At 44.8% G+C, this 13,345-nt stretch overlaps 1 long non-coding RNA gene across 1 annotated transcript in view; it reads left to right on the top strand.

Moving 5' to 3' along the window:
• Positions 1 to 9,540, top strand: part of LOC133364354 (uncharacterized) — a 33,407-nt gene extending 23,867 nt beyond the window's left edge. The window contains exon 3 of the long non-coding RNA XR_009757918.1: positions 9,316 to 9,540. This is a non-coding gene — a long non-coding RNA (uncharacterized LOC133364354). The remainder of the gene's footprint in view (positions 1 to 9,315) is intronic.
• The last annotated feature ends 3,805 nt before the right edge of the window (positions 9,541 to 13,345 follow it).

Raw genomic sequence — 13,345 nt, 5'->3', positions numbered from 1 at the left:
GCCGCCGCATTTTGTATCAGTTGTAATTTCTGGACCGTTTTCAAGGGTAACCCCACGTAGAGCGCATTACAGTAGTCCAAACGAGAGGTGACCAGGGCGTGTACCACTAGTGGGAGCTGGTGAACAGGAAGGTAGGGTTGCAGCCTTCGTATGAGGTGTAGTTGGTACCAGGCTGCCTGGCTCACTGCCGAAATCTGAGCCTCCATGGACAGCCTGGAATCAAGCACAACCCCAAGGCTGCGGACCTGGTCCTTTAGGGGTAGACTCACCCCATTGAACTTCAGGTCAATGTCCCCCAACCATCTCTTGTCCCCCACAAGTAGTACCTCGGTCTTATCAGGGTTCAACTTCAGCTTGTTCCTTCCCATCCATCCACTCACGGATTCCAGGCACTTGGACAAGGTCTCCACAGCCAACTCTGGTGAAGATTTAAACGAGAGATAGAGCTGAGTGTCATCCGCATATTGATGACACTGCAGCCCAAATCTCCTGATGATTGCCCCCAGCGGCTTCATATAGATGTTAAATAGCATGGGAGAGAGGATAGAGCCCTGTGGCACACCACAATTGAGAGGCCAAGGGTGTGATACCTCCTCCCCCAACGCTACCTGTTGGTACCTGTCGGAGAGAAAGGAATGGAACCACTGTAATACAGTGCCTCCAATTCCCAATCCCTCCAGGCGAAGCAGAAGGATACTGTGGTCGACAGTATCAAAAGCCACTGAGAGATCGAGGAGGACAAGAAAGGTGGATTCTCCCCTATCTAATGCCTTCCTCAAATCATCTACCAGAGCGACCAAGGCTGTTTCAGTTCCGTGACCAGTCCTGAAACCCGATTGGTATGGATCCAAATAATCCGTTTCATCCAAGTGTGCTGACAACTGGTTGGCCACCACTCGCTCAATGACCTTGCCCAGAAATGGTAGATTCGAAATTGGGCGGAAGTTATCGAATACTTGGGGATCCAAGGAGGGCTTCTTTAAGATGGGCTTTACAATTGCCTCCTTGAAGGCTGATGGCATCACACCCTCTTTCAAGGATGCGTTTACCACCGCTTTGATCCCCTCGCCCAATTTCTCTCTGCAGCTCACAAGGAGCCACGAAGGGCAAGGATCAGTAAGACAAGTGGTTGGCTTCACAGATGAAAGCACCTTGTCCACTTCCTCAGAAGGGAGAAGCCGAAACCGATCCCAATTTACCGGCATGCAACTGGCCAACTCTGGTTCATCCACTGTGTCCATGGCGCACGGGATCGAGCTCCGTAAGTGTTCGATTTTATCGGCGAAGTGTTTTGCTAATAAGTCACAGGAGGCCTTTGACTGTTCCAAGGGTTCCTGAGCAACTGGACCGACCAGGCTTCGGACCACCTGGAACAGCCTCCTGGGACAGCACTCCGCAGACGCAATAGAGGCAGCAAAGAAAGCCTTCTTTCCTACCTTTATTGCCACTTGGTAGGCAGCTACTGCTGCTCTAACCTGTGTCCGGACATCTTCGGAGCGGGATTTCCGCCACCGGCGCTCTAGTCGTCTCACCTCCTGTCTCAGACTACGCAACCGCGGTGTATACCATGGTGCTAGCTGAGTTCTATTCAGGGGGAGAGGACGTTTCGGAGCCACCCGGTCTAATGCCCTGATGATCCCCACGTTCCACTCCTTCACCAGGGTTTCGACCAGGCGACCTTCAGCAGGTTCCAATTCCCCAAGCACAGTCAGGAATCCATCCGGATCCATCAGGCGTCTGGGGCGGACCATTTTAATAGGTCCTTCACCCCTGCGGAGGGGGCATGGCAACGAGAAGTCCATATTTACCAGGTAGTGGTCTGACCATGACACAGGAGTGGCAAGAATCACTCCCAACTTCAGACCACTTCTCTCCTCTCCCAGGACAAATACTAGGTCGAGAGCATGACCGGCTACATGGGTGGGCCCAGTATTACTTAGGTACAGTTCCCAGGAAGCCATGGTTTCCAGGAAATCCCGAGGGGCTCCTATGAGAGCGGCCTCGGCATGCAAGTTAAAGTCACCCAGAACTAACAGCTCTGGGGACAATGCCCATACAGCCGAGACCACCTCCAGCACCTCGGCCAGGGAATCTGCCGTGCAGCGGGGTGGGCGGTACACCAGCAAGATCCCTAAACTGCCCTTCGGGCCCAACCTCCAGTACATACAATCAACAAATTGAGTCCTATGGAGGGGAGGTCTGGCAAAAACCAAGGACTCTCGATAGATGACTGCCACACCCCCTCCCCACCTTCCCACCCTCGGCTGCTGTGCGTAACGGAAACCTGGCGGACACATGGCCTCTAGAATTGGAGCAGAGGCTTCGTCCAGCCAAGTCTCCGTAATACATGCCAGGTCTGCGCGCCCATCCAAGATGATATCATGGATGAGCGAGGTTTTCTGAGCCACAGACCTGGCATTACATAACAGCAGTTGAAGGTCGGTAGGAACCTTGCGTCCCCCAGTTTCCGTCTGGTTCTGAGCAGACCCGGAACATGGGATGGATATAATGCATCTGTCCCGTGTTCCCCTATTCCGGCGTGGTCTGCTAGCAGCACCCTTCCAGCGCCTGCCGCCCAAACTTCCTATAACTTGGCCCCCCACCTCCCTCTCCGGCTTGCACATGCCTCAATCCCTATCTGCTTATCAGCAGGCCACCCACCCTAATAAAATTAGTCCGGAGACCCGCCTCCGTACCCTATAGCAGCAGTATTTACTAATTTAAAATAAAGTAATTAAACCAATTAATTAATTAATTAAACTAATTAAATTACATCAAATTAAATTAATTAACTAAATCAATACAATTCAGTCCATACACATTCACACATTCATACAACTATACATCCATACATACACCAATTTAAAACAGGAACCGGGTTATGATAGCCATTCATCTCAACCAGATCAACACACCAACGCAATCCCGCACTCTGTGCGCGTAGGAGCAGGCTCCGAGATCTCTCCTAAACAGTCAGATGGCAGTGGTGACAAAAGACATAGGCCACCAACAGGAAGCAACAACCGCAGCGGCGATGATGGAAAAACATAAACACAGCCGCAAAAACGCCAGAAGTAGCAAGGAACAAAGCCGCCACCGCCACGGGGCACAGGCTGCAATGCAGAGTGAAGCTCCTAGCAGGGGCAGCAACAAGGGCCTGATCTGCCACGGCAACAGAAACAGGAGCGGGCGGACCACCCAGCAACGGCCAGTCGCAGTCCTGGCAAGCGACAGACGTTACCCGGCCGCAGCAACGACCGACAAACCAGCAAGAACACTTTCCCCTCCTGAGGCTTCTGGCAACTGGTTTTCAGAAGCATGCTGCCTCTGACTAGGGTGGCACAGCACAGCCATCACGGCTAGTAGCCATTGATAGCCCTGTCCTCCATGAATTTGTCTAATCTTTTAAAGCCATCCAAGCTGGTGGCCATTACTGCATCTTGTGGGAGCAAATTCCATAGTTTAACTATGCGCTGAGTAAAGAAGTACTTCCTTTTGTCTGTCCTGAATCTTCCAACTTGGCCTACACAACTTGTGGCCTACCAAGTTTAACACAGCCCAGTAACCATGCATGAAATTCATGGAACGTGATAAACCTACTAGTTCTTGCTGCTTGTCTGGGACTGCAAAAATATGTGAGATGTCAAACATCTGGCAGCCCACAATGGATTCAGCTTCATGGTTGGCAATTCCGTCTTACAGTTTTTTAATCATATTCTCTAAATAAGGAGCAAAGATACAATGTAAAAATGGTTATCCCAGGCTATGCTTTTTGTTACTTGTGCACTGGTGGGACATCCCAGGAGCCATAAAATGAAGCTCAAGGTGGCTCCAGGTTTTTGAGGACCCTTAATTACATACCCACACACATAGGGGTAGCTGGACATTCACTCCTTTCCCACAGTGGTGTCTGCTATGCTTCCCATTCTCCTCATTGCCACCATTGCCATTTCCCTCTTACCTTACTACCCTTCTTCCATGGGTCCAGTTTGGTAGTGGTAAAAGGGAGCAGGAAAAGCAGCAGGAGCCACCACTGTCATTCATCCAACTTCTTCCTCCCACCCCTTGGCTGAATTGGATGGAAATGGGCAACAGTAAGAAGGAAGGGGAACAGCACCTGCTGCAGCAGCAGCAGCTACCATTCCAATTGACTAGAGGGAGCTCCCAAAGAACCTATCCCAATAGGCTCAAAGGAAAGTGCCAGAGTAGAAGCTGCCAAAAATGAGAACAGGAAACAGTGAAGGGTGTTGCATGGAGAAAGAGGGAATAGCTGTGAAATGGGGTGGGATGTGGGTAGAGTCCTCAGGACTATGTAGAGAGGCTTGGATGACCTCATTTGGCCCCTAATCCATGTAGCAGACATTAAAAAAAAACCAAGAATAGCCTATTGACAAGCTGCCCCGGTTGTCTTCTGATTCAAACCCTGACTAGATTTTCCAGAAGATTAACTAAGCAGGAACAGCAAAGAATTAAAATACTCTTATATTTATTTGCCTCAATATCACAGATTTGAACAATTTAGTAAAAGGAAAATATTGTGTTCAGTATAGGCCATTCATAATGGCTTCCATTCAGTCTTGCCTATAGGACAAGGGTTTGCTTAACATGATTACCACTTTGTACTGCTTTACAATGACGTCTAGAACTGCCTCTAGCATTGTTTTCTGATAAGAGTGTGTGTGTTTGTTAATTGGGTGTGAGTTTTTAGGTTTTAATATGTGCCTGGGTGAGAGGATTCAGAGTAGAGTGAGGAGTTTTGAGGGGGGCCCAATTGGCGTGGTGACGGGCAGAGGGAGATATGGCGTTGTGAGGAAGACTAGCCAGGTGAGGGGAACTCGGCCCAGGCAATTGACGACTGTGCCTTGTTCCGGTCTCCCTCACACCCACAGGTCTTCTGGTTGTCCTATCAGCCAGCTCTCAGATCTCCGGATGCTCTTACTAAATGCCAGATGGGTACAAAATAAGATTTCCCTCATCCACGATTTAATTGTGGATGAGGGAGCTGATCTGACATGCATTACCGAGACCTGGGTGGGTGAGCAGGGAGGAGTTGGCCTCTCCCAGCTGTGCCCACCGGGGTATTTGGTTCACCATCATGGTAGATCTGAGGGTCGGGGAGGGGGGGTCGCTGTGGTATATAGGAGTTCCATCTCCCTCTCCAAGCACCCTGTCCATGTGGCTACTGGTCTTGAGTGTTTGCACCTGGTGTTGGGTCAACGTGACAGACTAGGCGTTCTGTTGGTGTACCGCCCACCCAGCTGCCCAACAGACTCCTTAACTGAGCTGACGGAGGTGGTCTCGGATGTTCTGCTGAGATCCCCTAGACTGTTGGTGCTTGGGGGATGTCAACATTCATGCCGAGGCCGCCTTATCTGGGGTGGCTCAGGACTTCATGGCTTCCATGACAACCATGGGGCTGTCACAATATGTTGTTGGCCCAACACATGTAGCAGGACACACTCTGGATTTAGTTTTTGCCACTGGACAGCGCGATGGTGATCTGTATATAGGGGGTTTTACGTCAGTCCCTTTGTCATGGACAGATCACCGCTTGCTGAGGTTTAGACTTACAGCGACCTCTTCCCTCTGCAAGGGTGGGGGACCCATTAAGATGGTCCACCCCCAGAGACTAATGATTCCTGAGGATTTTCAAAGGGCTCTGGGAAGTTTTCCGGCTGATAGGGCTGGTGCCCCTGTCGAAGCCCTGGTAGAACTGTGGAATGCAGAAATGTCCCGGGCAGTTGACACGATCGCCCCTGTGAGCCCTCTTCGCTGTAGAGCTCATACGGCTCCATGGTATACCTTGGAGCTGAGAGCGATGAAACAGTGTAGGAGACGGCTTGAGTGCAGATGGAGGCGAACTCCTGATGGATGCAATTATGTACTGGTAAGTGCCTATACTAAGTTGTACTTAGTGGCGGTGAGGGCAGCAAAAAAGCAGTATTTTGCTGCCACCATTAAATCATCGATCTGCCATCCAGCAGAGCTCTTCAAAATTGTCCGAGGGCTATTACATTCTGGCCCTATGGACATGGTGCAGTCATCTCAGGCGCGCTGTGATGAATTTGCTAGGCACTTCCAGGATAAGATCTCTTGCATCCGCCAGGACTTGGACTCCAATGTTATAGCAGTTGAATCGATTGAGGTGTCCAGCGCACAGTCTTGTCCTGTTTTTTTGGATGAGTTTCAGTTGGTACAGCTTGAGGACGTTGACAAGGTGCTTGGTCTGGTGCGTGCGACTACTTCTAGGTTGGATCCTTGCCCTTCGTGGCTAATAAAAGCTAGCAGGACTGGAACAGCCAGCTGGGCCAGGGCGGTGATTAACGCTTCTTTGCGGGAGGGAGTGGTTCCTGGACTCTTGAAAGAGGCGACAGTGAGACCACTCCTAAAGAAACCGTCCCTGGACCCGGAAAATCTTAACAACTATCGGCCGGTAGCTAATGTCCCATTCCTGGGCAAGGTCCTGGAACGAGTGGTCGCCAACCAGCTCCAGACACTCTTGGATGAAACCGATTATCTGGATCCATTTCAGTCTGGCTTTAGGCCCGGTTTTGGCACAGCGACAGCCTTGGTCGCCCTGTATGATGACCTTTGTCGGGAGACAGATAGGGGGAGTGTGACCCTTCTGATTCTCCTTGATCTCTCAGTGGCTTTTGATACCATCGACCATGGTATCCTTCTGGGACGACTCGCTGATTTAGGAGTGAGCGGTACTGTGTGGCAGTGGTTCCGCTCCTATTTGGCGAGCTGTCCCCAGAAGGTAGTGCTTGGGGAGCATTGCTCGGCACCTTGGGACCTCCGGTATGGGGTTCCACAGGGGTCAGTCCTGTCCCCCATGCTCTTTAATATCTATATGAAGCCGCTGGGTGCGGTCATCAGGAGTTTTGGGGTGCGTTGCCATCAGTACGCTGATGACACGCAGCTCTATTTCTCCCTTTCATCTTTTTCAGGTGAGGCTGTCGACGTGCTGAACCGATGTCTGGCCGCGACAATGGACTGGATGAGAGCTAACAAACTGAGGCTTAATCCAGACAAGACTGAGATGCTGCTGTTGGGTGGTTCTCCTGACCAGATGGCGGTTGTTCAACCTGTTCTGGATGGGGTTGCACTCCCCCTGAATGATCAGATCCATAGCTTGGGAGTTCTTTTAGAACCATCCCTGTCGCTTGAGGCTCAGATCTCCTCGGTGGCACGGGGTGCTTTTTACCAACTCCGGTTGGTGGCCCAGCTACACCCCTATCTGGACAGAGAGAACCTCGCCTCCGTAGTTCATGCGCTGGTAACCTCAAAATTAGATTACTGCAATGCACTCTACGTGGGGCTGCCTTTGAAGACAGTTCAGAAACTGCAGCTTGCGCAGAATGCAGCAACCAGATTGTTAACAGGGACTAGACAGTCTGACCACATTAGACCAGTTCTGGCCCGTCTGCATTGGCTGCCTTTATGTTTCCGGGCCCGGTTCAAAGTGCTGGTTTTAACCTACAAAGCCTTACACAGCACAGGATCACAATACCTGTTGGAACGCTTCTCCCGATATGAACCTGCCCGTACACTACGCTCATCATTGAAGACCCTTCTCCGAGTCCCTACTTATAGGGAAGCTCGGAGGGCGGCAACACGGAAAAGGGCCTTTTCAGTGGTGGCCCCCGAATTCTGGAACAACCTCCCAGAGCAGATACACCTGGCGCCAACTTTACTATCTTTTCGGCGCCAGGTTAAAACTTTCCTTTTCGCCCAGCCATTTTAATCATTTAACCATCTTAATCATGTTTGTATGTATGTATTGGAATTGTTTTAATTTAATATTCTGTATTTTAATTGCGTTTTAATGTGTTATATGCTATTGTGTTTTTTATGTTGTTTTGTTCTTGTTAACCGCCCAGAGAGCTTCGGCTATGGGGTGGTCTATAAGTTTAATGAAATAAATAAATAAATAAATAAAAATACTTGGTTAACTTATTCACCAATGTTTAATCTTTTGGAAAGAGTAAAGGGAAAAATAATGCCTTTTTTCTGAAAAGATGTAGTATGCCCATCTAAATTACAAAGTAAAACTTTTACTTACCACTTTTTCTTAGTCGGTTTATGTTTAAATCAGTTATCCAAAGGAATAATTCAAAGTGCTTCTGCTGCATTTTAGCCATTGCCAAATAGTTCTGTGAGTCCCAATTCAAAGGCAATGGCACAAAATGCATTTTGCTTCCAATTCATTTTCACATCACCTTGCTGCAAACAGAGCTTCATTGGTGTAGTGGTGTTGGCCTCACAGTTTTGAAAAAGATACATGTACAGCCAACAGGGGAGAAAGGGTGAGGTTTGCACTAGGGATGGTGGGGACAATATTCTCTAAATCAGATTTATTACTGGATTTTGACATAATCCGACAATACACATTGTTTTCTGATTGCCCTTGATTTCTTGCAATTGTGCTGTGTGTTACAGGAAACAAAATGATTCAGATTTGTACATGTAGACAACTATGTGGGGTAAAGAAAATAAAACATAAGAAAAAGGAGAAAACGGTTGAGGATGCAGAACAAAGCCTATAAAAATAAACATATAAATGTATAAAAATAATAGCTTAGATGTTACAGGTGAAAGAATCACCCATAGTCTAATTTTTAGGGCTGCTCCTATAAATGAGACTATGACTAATTTAAGTCCATGAATCTTACTGGGTCCATTCAGGGTATGACTTAGCTAGATATAGACTGGTATTTATTATTATTCATGTTTTAAACCATTTGATTAATTTCAAATAAAATTGTATCAAGATGGTTGAGAACCAAGTGGACACCCACAAAATGACTGGTTTCCATTTGTTAGAGACTATATGCAGATTATTGTGTAGTCTGAAAGCAAAAGGCAGTGAATGTTGAATGTGAACACTATGCATGCAAGCAGAAACAAGCTAGGGGTGTCTAGTATACTGGGGGTTTTGTCCTCTGACTTCTGAAGAACAGATGGAATTTTACAGTCAAAATGGAAGATGTGTGATCCATGAAATACAAGTGAGGAAGATTTATATATGTAATACAAGTTTTATTTTAAGGGCAGTACCTTCAGGTGTCATAATGACAACTTATTCCTCAGAAAAGAAGGGCACTACACTAACTAGAGTCAACAATAGAATTACGTTTTTTTAAAAAATAACCAATTACATAAAAACCTTCCCCCTAGAGCAAGCACATAATTAGAACTGATGTCAGCCTTCCATGAAAGAAAGAGATTTAATGATCTTCCAGAATGTAAGAATAATGATAAAAAGAACAAGGAACATGAATTAACATGTTCTGTTGGATTTCTTTTTATTAGAAAGACAAAAGAATCGAGCATCTACCTCAGTTATGCCATAAGCTGGTGAACATTGGTTAGAAATAAAAAGACAAAATGCTTATAACGTCCTGATTTGCATTCCCCTCTGCCTGCTGAAAGAATGTGAAAAAAGAATAATAGAGCAACTGTATTTACATAAAGTATGCAGCAAGAGCATGATATAACTTCCAGTGGAAAGATAACTATTGATTCCAGTGGGTTTGGAATGAGGTGAGTGTTAATCATCTTATATATCTGTGTCCACCCAGAGGACAGACTTACTATTCTTCCTACAACATTTGCAATGTTTTAGATGGCATTCCCCTATGTAATTCATGCTGTCACCATAAAAGTACATAGCAACTTTATTAAATGGCTAAACTTTGAGAAAATACTGTTTAGAGTGCCCTTTTTGTAGCTATATCTGTCTTAGGATATCCATAAAATATGGTTTAAGAGCTACCTAAATTGAGGGAGTGGGGAAAGAGAGAGATATTTTTAACCATTTCTCAGCTTCTTACCAGAAGTACGTGAAACAGTGTGCTACTAGAAGACCTTGAATGATGATCACAGAGTACCTTTGACTGTAACTAACAAACATAAACTAAGTTAAATAATTTATCTTTGCAAGGAACCCAGGGAATTATAGTTCTATGAGGGCAGATCTATGAATTCATAGCAGAACGTTCTTGGTATCTCACAAAACTATAGTTCCCAGAATACTTTGAAGGAAGCTATGATGCCTTGCATTCATGCATGCACACACTCACCAGCAGGCTTGTGTGTGTATATGTATGGGGTGTATGAGGTGAGGTGATAGTGGGGAGATTCTAGATAGCCATTTATTTCAAATATGTGAAAAGAAATACTTACAGTTGTGAAAGAAAATTATCCAAATATTCCTAAGTACATTTTTCTCTTTCTCCATAGCAATGTAAAACCGTGATCCCTGTTTCCTTAGTTTCCTGCCCATGGCACAAAACGTTCTTTGAAAACAGCTATGTGTCATTTATTGAAGAGAAACTTTAAAAAACAAAATAATTTCTCCATCTTCTAATGACTCATCAAGTTTGAATTTTTCCTATAGATAGATGGAATTATTGAGAAGGTTTATTGCATAAGCATGATAGCAGTTGAGATAAAATTGACTAGCAAAATTAACTGAGCAACCAACTCTGTTCAGATTTCATTACCACTTAAAAAACAACAGACAGAGAGAGAGACCAATCCATACAGAAGATACACATATAGCACCTTCACCCTGATGTAGTCTTATGAAGCTTAGTCATGCAATCTTGATGGATCACAGATCTGCAAGCTGTAATCACAGATTGACAGGTATTCATCACATGCACTCTTCACTTTCAAATCCAGCTCATACTGCATAAAATTGTACCCTGTTACATTTTGGAATGCTTCTTTGGCCCTATTTACACTTTATCCCAAGCCAGCAGGGTGTTGAACTGCAAAGTTAAGCACTCTGGTAAAGTGGAGGCTATGTGACATAGGCTAGCTACAACCAGTCTTACTGGCAGCCTCATAAGGGCTACTTCACACAAGGAACCAACTGGTGTTTGTTAATTAAATGGTTCAGGAACCATACCATTGGGATAACATGTGAAATGTGGCCTTTCATCATGAAGGATTACAGAAATTCACATCCCATGACCAGAAGTTCCTGTAAATGCTATGCCTGCTATTCTCCATCAGTTAATAAGAAAAAAATTGCATTTAAAAACTTTCAAAGGGTAGGGGAGAAATTCTATGTGTGAAACACACATAGGTGTGAGGCTTTTGTTACACTTATTCAAGGTGACTGAGGAGTTTTGCAAGTGTACTTCTTTTCATTCTACAAATCATCTCACCAGTGGTCTGCATTTTGCAGCCTTCCCAGGTATCTACATTTCCTAAAAATCCCATTACATCCTCAGCTGGGCTTTCTGTAATCAAAGCTGACCATGCACCTGACAGCTGTTTATTTGTATTGTTGTTTAAGTGAAGTCTTTTAATTTTAAAGTTTTTTTAACAAAAAAAGGTAAAAGGAAAAACTTCTCTTAAAAACACCAGTAAGTATACTGCTATCAGGTGCTCAGTAGCATCCTGTATTTCAGTTAAAGCCCATCACAAGGTCATGTCTCCCATGGGTTTTTTTTTTCTTTTCAATTGGGAAATGGGGATAGCTCCAGCAGAGTGCTAGAGAAATGCTTAATGGAAAGAATAATCTACATACTACCCTTGAATATCTCACAACTATATGGTAAGTGCAACCCCACACTCACTGAAATTCTAAAGTCATTCTAAAATGCCCTGTGAATGAACCAGGGACGAACAGAAGTCTCTCTCACAGGAGAAGAAAGCATCTGAGAAAGTGTAGGGCAGGTTTCAACTCAGCACCAGTTCCCTTTGAAGATGTCCTGTAAGAATTGTTCATGTTCTTTCAAGTATTCTAAAGTTTTGTTTCTCTTCTCAACAGGCATTGTTTCGTTTGCTTCTAGTTTGATGAGCTATTCACCCTTTCACCCCAAATACATGCAGAATTGCATATTTAGAAGCTGTGATTGCTTTAAAGACAAATGTCTGGCTACAGAGAACAAGCCTATGCTAGGTACTGGATATTAACTAACTGGAACTGCCTGGAAAATAGCCCCTCTAGAAGCTATGATTTTATGTACCCTGCAGGAAATTGTTTTACAGAAGCTCGTATTTTTAGAAATCCCTCCAGATTATTTTCTTTAATGGCAGCCGCTACATTCACATTTATTAGCACATTCTAAATCAAATCTAGAGCTGAAGTTTATTTGTGAGACTTTTTCCTGCTGTTTGCAATTACCTCTCTGAGCTAAAGTCAATGTTATATCAGAAAGCATCTGTAGATTTTAAAATAAATGCCATCAATTGTTTCTTGCACTTCAGTCGTCTTCTTTTGTTGTAATCCATCCAACCAATCAAGGACCCAAAAGTGGAGAACTGTTTTAATATACACTGAATATGTCATTGCATATTCAGCCATAAATGCTCAAAAAGAAAATGATGCTAAACAGCAATATACAAGAATAGATATTGAGAATGTGAATACCAGTAATAACTAGACAACTGAAATGTGATGAATTAGGCCAATGAGATCATTCTTCCTATATTGGTCTCTTCCCTGTATGTAGCACTAGTACAACTTGATCCTAATTGTTTGGATTAGAAAAAATAGATAAGCAAAGGAAACAAGAAACATGCATAAGACCAGTCGTTGTTCTTATGTTACAAGAAGATTCTGACAGTGCAACAAAGGAACAAAGGGTGCAGTTAAGACTCAGCACATTATCTCGGCCCTAACTTCTTCTGGGTACTTTGCTAGACTTCGCTCTGCTCCTTAGCTCTTCCAGCTCTGATCCTTTGCCCCCTGTTTGCACAGGCCCTGTTTCAAAATGAGGTGGAATATCATCCCACTTCTTTTCAAGTGAATCTGAAACACCTCACTTCTTTTCAGTTTGAGTCATCAATGGCTACTAGCCACAATGGCTATATTCAGCTTCCATTGTTGGAAGCAGTATGCATCTGAATTACCAGCTTCTGGGAATCACAAGTGAACACAGTGCTGTTGCATTTGGGCCCTGCTTCTAGGCCAGTTTGGTTGGTTGGCCAGTTTGGTTGGTTGGCCAGTTTGAGAACAAGATGCTGGACAAGAGAAGTCTTTGGCCTGATGCAGTAGGGCTCATCTGAAGTTCTTATGAAACAATATCATAATCAGCTCATGTACTTTTTTTACCCTTCCAAATGAAACCAACCCATTTCCTGTTTTCTGTTTAGCAAAGCTTGGAATTGACCTTGGGCTGGCTTTTTGGCTATGCATTTGCCTCATTTTTCAGCCTCAGTTTGGCTTCCTTGCTTGGGAAGATTTATCCAGGTGTTTTCCTTTTATTTATGCATAAATAAGTTTATGCATATTTTTCACTGGGTGGCTTACAATAAAAAATAAATAAAAGCTCCTTAAAAAACATTAGGTGGCAGAAAATAAAATCAATCAATACAAGACCCA

The sequence above is a fragment of the Rhineura floridana genome, chromosome 9 (assembly GCF_030035675.1).
Source record: "Rhineura floridana isolate rRhiFlo1 chromosome 9, rRhiFlo1.hap2, whole genome shotgun sequence".
NCBI lineage: Eukaryota > Metazoa > Chordata > Lepidosauria > Squamata > Rhineuridae > Rhineura > Rhineura floridana.
This window is presented reverse-complemented; position numbering and strand designations above follow the sequence as displayed.